The sequence below is a fragment of the Danio rerio genome, chromosome 2 (assembly GCF_049306965.1).
Source record: "Danio rerio strain Tuebingen ecotype United States chromosome 2, GRCz12tu, whole genome shotgun sequence".
NCBI classification, from domain to species: Eukaryota; Metazoa; Chordata; class Actinopteri; order Cypriniformes; family Danionidae; genus Danio; species Danio rerio.
The window spans coordinates 45429885-45440283 of NC_133177.1; positions in this window are offsets into that span (position 1 = coordinate 45429885).

The following is a 10399-nucleotide window of genomic DNA, read 5'->3' on the forward strand; positions in this document are numbered from 1 at the left end:
ACCCCAACCGTCATTGGTGGATAAGCAAACCGTATTAAACTGTACGAACGAGAATGTACGAATTCATATGAATTAGCCAAAAATTCAAAAAGTTACGAATTGGTGTGAGATTCTCTTGTCCTCAGGCTCCAGCTTTATGTAGATCGTATTAAAAGAAAACATTCTGAAGTTGTTGTTTTTAAGTCATGTATACCATGATTTTTCCAGTCCGGTCCACTTGGGAATAGATTTTCCTCCATGTGGCCGTTGAGCTAAAAAAAAGTTTGACATTCCTGTCAACATTGGCATGTGAAAGTAAGGGATATGGGATTCCCCCGACCTACCCCCCCCCCCCTTTTAAAAATCCCCAAATTACCAAATATGTTCATTTGGAGCTGTTTCGTTGTAAATAAACAGTTAAACGGTCAGTAATATGTTTTATATTTACAAAAGAAAAAATAAATAGTATAAATGAGCAGCAAATAAATTAGCAAACAGTTCAGCTTATTAAAATTAATATCTATTATAATTGAATAGAATCAAGCTATTTCATTAATTTGATTAGCCGTTTGTTCACTGTATAACGTACACATTCTGATTAAAGAGCAACCAATGAATCTCTTATTTAGATTTTTTCGCTTGATTACATTAAATAAGAGGTGTCACTTTAAAAATGCACACATTTAAAGTTATAATGAAAGCATTCAATTGCTTTTCAAACGGTTTATGCTCATTTAGGACGCAAATTAGTTGTGTTTGAAAAAAATCCCCACCAAGTTTATTAGTTATGTGTATGTATGTTTAAACACGTGCCCAAAACCCAGACTGTTGCTCGCGTGTACAGAATCCGTTTGGGAAACAGCGTCTATTAATCACTATGGAGCGCTTCAGCTGACAGTCACGTTCCGCTTTTTAGACTGTTTTGAGGATTGCATATGAAGGGGCGACGGCATCTGTAATGAAAAGAAAGAGAATCCCGATGTTTTTATATTTATTTCAAAGTGTTTTCATGTCTAAACGAAGCGAAAGCACAAAACAGACTTACATTTAAGAACAAGGGCGACCCCTGGTGGTTTGGTGGTATGGGTTGCGAATAGGGAGGATTGACTCTTTAATGTTTATTTGCCACCATTCAGAGAAAGACTGAAAATACGAGAGAAATACGGGAAAATACCTTGACGGAATGATAGCGGTATAGAACTGTAAAATACAGGAGAATCCCGGGAAAAACGGGAGGGTTGACAGGTATGCCCAGTCATAGAGTCAGCAGAGGTGAGCACACGTGTCCAAATATGGCTGAAGACTCCTGCATTAAGCTGATTATGCTGTCAGCTATTAGCTTCTTGCTACCAAAGCAGCTCAAAACAGAATAATATTGGCACGTACTGTACCTCATAAATGTGGTAGAGGTTGGAGCCTTCATCAGGCCAGTAGTGATAACACTGCTTCACACCGTTCTCAGTGAGAGGAGTCAACATGACAATGACCACACACCCGCTCTCCCAGACCATCTGCAAGAAGACACACAAATTGTTACACACACACACAGTGCATGACCACCTACAAGAGGACACACACATTGTTACACACACACACAGCATGACCATCTGCAAGAAGACACACACATTGTTACACACACACACAGCATGACCATCTGCAAGAAGACACACACACACACACACACACACACACACACACACACACACACACACACACACACACACACACACACACACACACACACACACACACCACATAGACAAACTGTGCACACACTTCCTGACCATCTGTGATGCACATACACACATACACACACACACATACACTCCCAGAATCTGTGCAAGTGATTGTACACAAACACACCAACAAAATGAACAACACATCACAGACTACTGTCTACGTAAGACTGCAAACAAACATTGCCATTTACCTGCCAAAAGTCCGCCACGGAGGATGGCAGTGGCCCCTGAGTGGCGATATATGCAGGGTTACGAGGGTCATGATCCATCTGAAAGAGCGAAAATAATTTAATTAACCACATGTAGTCTGGCTGTTTAATTAATGCCGAGTTCAGACTACGCGATTTACAAAATAGTCGCATCACTGATGTTTTCACACTGCTTGACTTTCTAGGGTAGCGTTTTGTTGCTGCTTTGTTTACATTGCAAGATGAATCGGTGACAGGGGGTTTCACTTTGCAGAGCACACTTTTGTAGCGTCCACTTTTTATAAGCGACATAAAGTATATAAAACATGTATACAAAGTGTTTTTAAGTGTAAGTGATTTGTTGATGGAAATAATAAATTTATAAGGCAGAAATAAATGTAACAAATAAACACAAGTCAGTTTGATTATTTGTTCTTGTTTGCTGTATACCAAGATCTGGCAACACTAATGAGTCTCGTCCTCTTTCCCTGTGATCTCTTGCTCTTTGCATATGGAAAAGAGAGAAAAATCATGAATAACTAGTAAACTATGCAAATCTGGAACAGGATTAAGCACTAAAAGGTGAACTCACAACCCAATTTAGCCCAAATCCTGCAACACTTTCATTCGTTCATTCATTTTCCTTCAGCTTAGTCTCTACTTCAGAAATTGCCACTGCAGAATGAACCGCTAACTTATCCAGCATATGTTTTACGCAGCGGATGCCCTTTTAGCCACAACCCAGTAATGGGAAACACCAATACACACTCAATCACACACACTCATATGACCAATTTAGTGTACCCAATTCACCTATAGTGGATGTCTTTGGACTGTAGGAGAAATTGGAGCACCCGGAGGAAACCCACGGGAGAACATGCAAACTCTACACAGAAATGCCAACTGACGCAGCTGGGACTCGAACCAGCGACCTTCTTGCTGTGACGCGACAGTACTAACCACCGAGCCATCGTGCCACCCTGCATTATTCATTCATTCATTTTTTTTTTGGCTTAGTCCTTTTATTAATCTGGGGTTGCCACAGCGGAATGAACCGCCAACTTATCCAGCACATGTTTTACACAGCAGATGCCCTTCCAGCTGCAACCCATCTCTGGAAAACATCCATACACTACGGACAGTTTAGCTTCGCCCTGCATTACTTGAATCAAAATAATGGAAATAAAACATTTTAGATGCTTGAACATTGTTATGTTTACCTCAAGTTTAATAAACAAACAAACATTCATTTTGGGGATGCACTCGCATACTTAAATGCAGTTGTCGTGTCATCCTTTCTACATGGCGAATGGCATTAACTGTGTCCACAAAATACTGCACTCAGTAACTTGCATTTAAGTGTCTTCCTCAAGGGCACGGTGGAAATACAGCAGGTTTCAGTTGTCTGTGTTAATTGGTCCACAGACAGTTAATCAATGCCTTCTATCCAAACTAATTTACGCTAAGTATTATCTACAGGTCCAGACACCCTGAAGCAGTTTCCTACACCTACTGTTTGATCCAGTTTGTGGTATAATGTATGGACTGTGTTTTGGATTAGATTGCTGCTTTTAGCATGTAGTTTAGGCTCACAATTGGGCTGGCGTTGATGTAGTCGGAGTTCCCTTGATTGTTCTCCGCCTTCAAAGTTATTCTGCAATGATCATCTAAACAAAAACAAACATTTTGCTGTCAGTAACACCTCTGAAATTCATAAATACACCAAAGGTTGTGTGTGTGACTCACAGGCTATGACGGTACTTGTACGGTTCTTCTTGATGTTGCCATCTCTCCGGCCAATGGTGCTGGCATTGGGTTCAGCCTGGTACGCACAGAGAGCTTCCCACTCCGACTCCAAACGGTTCTTATTTTTTAGGTGATCCTCCATATATGCCTGCGTGTGTACAGGAAAACATACATGATGTTTTAGGTTGCTTGGCATCATTCCTCTGTGGTAAAACATCAACCAAAAGGATGAAAAACACACTACCAATTTTAAAAAAATGTCTGATGCCAAAATTTATGTGACATGAACCGATAAAATGCTTGGTTTAAAACGTTTTTTGACTTAATTCTAAGTGTTTGTTTATGAGTAGAAATATTAGCTCAGCCAGCACTGAATAAATGCATTCTTTGCCGATGGTAGACTGCTAGGGGCTCTAAAGAACTCTAACGGTACATTTACACGGGGCGTCAGCGTCAATGCTTGACATAGGGTGTGTCTGAAGCTTGGTTCTGACACAATCATCATAGCAGCATTAACCAATAAAAATAAACCGCAACTGCCTACTGTCTGAGCTGGGGTATTTGCATAAAGCGATCTGATTGGCTAACGCTTCTGTTGGCGCTTGAAAGGTTGAGAACTTATGCAGTGAGCAATGCTGATGCAGCGCCGACAGATCCACAATTCAGTTCAGCAATGCTTGACGTCACCCATTCAAACTGAATGGAAATCGTTGACGCCCCTTGTAAATCGGGCCCTTGTCAGTGTTAATCAGTCAATCAAAAAAAATCAGTTCCACTGTCAATAAACAACAGTGAGTTGAAATTAACTAAAAGAAAACAATAAATGAAATAGAAATCAGTACAAATTTAGCCTTTTAAAAAATAAAGTAGTGAATGATTAGGTAATGATTACACAATTTATTCAGTGTATAAATGATACTTTCTTGTTAAATGTACTAGTCAAGAGCAGTGAATGAATATAAATTTTTTTCTTATTATTCTCTTATTTGTAGTTTGATGTTTAATAACAGAGGTGTCACTTTAAGACCGAATGCACAGATCTCTATAATTACTACCAAATAAGGTCAAATTAACCATTTTTGAAAAAGACTGACAATTTTAGACATATTTATCTGTATTAGTCTGTTTAAGCATACACTCAAATCCCAAACTGTCCATTCCCACTCCTGTTGGGTGTGCAGAAGTCATTTGGGAAGAGCGTCTCCTTTTCATGTTTTCACAATGATTTTATAGTAATTTCATAATTGCAGGAAGCCAAATAGTAATTAAAAATTCTTTTGTACAGCCCCTTTTTTATGGTAAAAGACTAGTAGTTTGGGAGCCCTACGCATCACAGGAACTCTGCATATACATAGGGTGAATTGGCTTTAAATGCCTCCATATTGTACTGTTAAAAACATCAGTCCTATAACATGTGTTTTTTGGCGTGTGTACCAGAATCATGTGCCCAGTAGAGATGTCCATGTTGGAGTGGGCAGGCTCTTCGCTCCAGGAGGAGGTGCTTGTGCGTGCAGATGGGCTCGGCATTGGTCCGTCACTCAACTGGGACGATACGCTGTTTATTCGAGAAGAGTGAATGGGATCCGACTTCTCTACAGGAGGCTTCACTGCCATTCTCTGCCTACACAGTTCCTAGAGAAAGACAGAGATGGACGTTTCACGTGTCAGTATAAGGGATATCTCAAGCCAACCGCTTTTATAAGTAGCTCGTTGGTACCTGGTAGGTAGCTGTGGCATCTGGCGTGGGGTCTGATCCAAGGTTGGTGAGCTTCTCTTTAAGTTTGTGATGAGAGCGATGGCGCAGGCAGTAAACCACACTGGACGCCAGCAACACTCCAGTTATGCAGATGATGGAGATCACTGTCAGAATCAGAAACTTCAGAGACTCGGAGCGACTGTACTTGGTGGGGATCTGATTCAGTTTACTCCTCTAGAAAGACAAGATAAAGGAAAGCTTTCTTTCATTTGAATGAATGTGCATTTATTTTTTTTATTAAGAATCGGATAAATATAAATAAGTGAATGCTACAAATTTGAGAGTAAACTTTAACTGCCTTAAAATATTTTATGTTGTTTTTGTATAAACTACTGAGAGTCCCTATGAGTACTAGAAGTACCAACAGGCAACAATTTTGCATTACCATTTCCACCGTGCACTAACACGTATTAATATGCATGTTTTGTGACTGTTTGTGACTGTCATGAAGTGTGGGGTAGGACAACATTTGAAAATCTGGAATCTGAGGGTTAAAAAAAAGGTGTCCAAATTTACTTCTTTGCAATGCACATTAATAATCAAACATTAAGTTCTGATGTTCATTCATTCATTTTCTTATCGGCTAAGTACCTTTATTAATCCGGGGTCGCCACAGCGGAATGAACCGCCAACTTATCCAGCAAGTTTTTTACGCAGCGGATGCCCTTCCAGCCACAACCCATCTCTGGGAAACATCCACATACACTACGGACAATTTAGCCTACCCAATTCACCTGTACCGCATGTCTTTGGACTGTGGGGGAAACCGGAGCACCCGGAGGAAACCCACGCGAAGGCAGGGAGAACATGCAAACTTCACACAGAAACGCCAACTGAGCCGAGGTTCGAACCAGCGACCCAGCGACCTTCTTGCTGTGAGGCAACAGCACTACCTACTGCGCCACTTTCTCGCCCTGAGTTCTGATGTATTTACAATCAGAAATACAGAAATAAGAAAGTTACAAAGATATCTTCATGGAACACCATCTTTACTAAATATTAGAATGATTTTTGCCTATTTTTGTCTACTTTCTAAAAATATTCTTGGCCAACATAACACTCTATTTGTGATCAACGGAGGGTCACATATGCATCTGGATTGTGGGTGTTTCTTGCCCACAATTCCGTTCAAGTGCAAATGTTTGACAAAAATGAACAAGCTCAGAACATTTAACTTTTGCACACTAAAATGACACAATTGTATTTTATACCACTTGAATGTTGTCATGGAGAGATGAAAATAAACTGAAAAAAGTTGAAAGATCTTACATCGGTGATTCCAGCCTCCACAATCTTGACTTTGGCTTCTTTCTCCAGTTCATCCTTCTGACGGACTGTTGGAAGACAACAATCAAAAACAGAGGAGATCTGAGAATTTAGCAATCTGAGACTTTTATGAAAAAAGCACATATTTTACATCAAGTTATTCGATTAAACTAACCTGCTACATTCGCCACATCTGCTGTACTGATGTTCTGAGCATTTGGACGGACCTGAAACGTCACAGCCGGACTAACAACACTTTACAAACACACAAAAACAGAGCAAAGTGTTTTAATTATCATTTTAGTGTCCAAAAAATAAACAAACAAAAAAATCACATTAATGGCGGTTCATTCCGCAGTGGCGACCCCTGATAAATAAGGGAATAAGATGAAGGAAAACAAATGAATGAATGAAAATCTTATTAAATGTTCTGTCATAAAACATATAATAAATATAATTAATGTGCAGTTACCCATAAAACAGTTTTTAAAGAAAATATTAAGACACAGGCTAAAAAAAGACAAAAAGACACAGACAGTTACACATATATCTACAATCTTGACTCACGAAAGCTCTGAGAAGTCTGTCAGCTGAATCTTTGCTTTACGAGCCACCAACTCCATCAGATATAAGCCCTTATCTGTAGGAAGATTCCTAAAGCAAAGAGAGAGTTTTTAATTAAGTTTATTCTAATGCAATCAGATTAAATGATCACTCATATTAATACACTACTATTCAAATGTAAAAAAGTTTTTAAATGAATGAAACGTTACATTTATTCTGCAAGGAGGCATTAGTTTGATCAAAAATGAAAGAATTTCTTTATGCTACAGAAGATTTTAAATTGTGAAAAATGTGGTATGCGGAAAATATATCTTTTTTTTTATATTTTCTAAAAAAAAACACTGAAACTACTATTTTAACTTCTTAAAATAAACCATATCTTTTATCCTCCTAAATCTAAGGCCTAGCCCTAGGCCCTTGTCCAACAGCTTATCAAAATAATTCATCCCGAAGCCTGTCTTTTTTCTGCCAAACAGCTTATACTGTTACAGCCATTAAAATAGACCAGATTTGTATTTAATAGAAAGTTTTTTGTTTAGTTTTTTATCAGAATAATTTAGAGAAATGTTTGAAGTTTTAGTTTTTAAATCTATCCAAGCAGTATGTGGTGCACAGTTGAGTTTACTCAACTCACAAGTTGTGCATAACCAGCTCATCATTTACAGTTGTCACTATCTGAAAAGTTGACTAGAAGGTTGCGGTTCCTCTAGCGTTTTTCACAGTTTTAAGTTCACCATTGGCAAATTTTCTCATTATGTTCTTTATTGCAAGGTGCTGGAAATCTCTATGTGCAAGGCATCACTGGTGCTTCCGGACTGCACACATTAGATCTCATTATACTTTTCTTGAAGTTTTTTCATAATGCAGGCCTGAGCCTGATATGCATGCTGGCTATGATGTGAAAATTTGCCCAAAGCCTGGCCTTAGGGGCATAAAAAAGTCACGCCCGACGGGCTTGGCCTCAAAAAAATAATGTAATCCCCACAGTTTTCAACATAAACAATAATAATTGTTTCTTAATAGCCAAATCTGCATATTGTAATGAATTTTGAAGGATCATGTGACACTGTAGACAGAAACAATAAAGCTGAAAATTCAGCCTCAACATCACATGTACAAATATATATTTTTTAATTCATAAAATAGCTATGTTTAAATTGTAATCATATTTCTAAATACTACTATTTAACTGTAAAACTGTTTAAATAAATGCAGCCTTATTGTGAACGTAAATGTTTATATATGACATTTTATCTGTATCAGGGCCATAACCATCCTGGGCAAAGGAGTGGTTCTTTTTTCTCAATAATTAGACATTTTTGCAATTATACGGCTATGTTCCTGTGCATTACTCTAAAACGAATTCAATGCTTTTTTTGACAAGTTCAGCGAGAATAAAATGAAGATGTAAATATCTCACTCTGTGTCAGTAATAATGTATCCGTAGATGTCATTTTTGGCATTGCTCTGGACATCGAGCTGAAGGTCATCAACTTTCATGGTCTTGCGATGTGGTTCAGGGTTTTTCTCCAGCTCAGCAGAGGGTGCTATAGCTGCTGCCTGCACCCAGCCCTCCACCTCCTCCACTCTCTCTATGGCTTTCTTCTGCATCCCCACCTCACGGTGTGTAGTTCGGCTGCGAACCGTCTCCACAGACACTCCTCGCCCCTTATCAACAGGCTCTGCTTCTGAACCGGACGTCTTATCCAGGTACTCCAGCAGCTTCCCCAAAAAGCCCACGTCCTGCTGAAATAGAGAACGAAAGGTTTTAAAGTAAATATATGTCATAATATAGTTTTTAAATAATATTTATTTTAAGAATTCTATTTATTTTAGAGCATTTTAAAAACGCAGGGGGTCACGGGTGGATATGATGAGGTCCCAGGAAAATTGTACATGAAAACAATTGTATTTTTATGTCACAGTTCAAATTTTTAACTAATAAATTGGTTAAAATGTTCAATACAATGATTTAATAATGCCTTAAATTTTATATTACTATTCCTGTCCGATATTATTTGATGTTATCCTGATTTGTAACATAAATAATAAATAATGAAGTTAAAGAATTCACAAATAAAATGAAAAATTTGGCACAAATTAAGAGATCAGTTTAAATGTATAATCAGTTCTCTGGATTTGCCATTATGACGTGGTGCTTTTTGAGTAAAATTTTATCTTGTGTTCCTATGAATATCACACAGTTTACACACACATGCGCACAAACATTCACACACTTCATTGGAACTTTCCAGAGACCTAATGATTTTATACTGTACAAACTGTATATTCCATCCATCAACCGGAATCATATCCCTAATCCAGCCCTCACATGAAACCATGTGCATTTTTACACGTTCAAAATACTTCCAAAGCCAATTCTGTTTTTTTTTTTTTTACCTCTACCCCGTCCCCTTGGCCCTTGAAACAGAGTGTGAAGGGGAAGGGCTTCAAATTTTAACCTTAAGAAATGGGACAGCACTACAGCACCTGCACACGTCATCATCTGTCATCGTGATCTCTTGCGTCATATGAGATTGACGATCACGACTGCTGTAGTTATTCCAGTTGCTTTTTTTTTTTTGGGTATTTATCTTCAGGAAACGCTGAAGGCAGCAATATCATGTTATCATAACGATATAATGTGGCAATAAGATTGTAACTGTACTGTGCATTTACACCATGGCCATATTCATCTATGTAAACATAAAACTACATTACCATTATACCAGACACTGTAAAAGGTCATTCTCAGGCACTAGACTTTTCTGACAGGGGATTCGAGTGGCATCGAGTGTCAGATGTGAAAGTATGTTAAATTAAAATGGTCGTGTCCAACTGAGTCTGTTTCTCTCAAGGTTTTTTTTCTTCACTCCTATCAGGTGGGTTTTTTTCCTCTCCGCTGTCACCACTGGCTCGCATGGTTCAGGATTGGTAGAGCTACGCATCGATGAATTTGCTCTTCAGTGTTTGAACTCTCAGTAATGATTTTAAATCACACTGAACTGAGCTAAACTGAACTGAACTGAACTTAAACATTAAAAACTGAACTAAACTGTTCCATTTACTATGACCATTTATGTGAAGCTGCTTTGACACAATCTACATTGTAAAAGCGCTATACAAATAAAGCTGAATTGAATTGAATTGAATTGAATGTT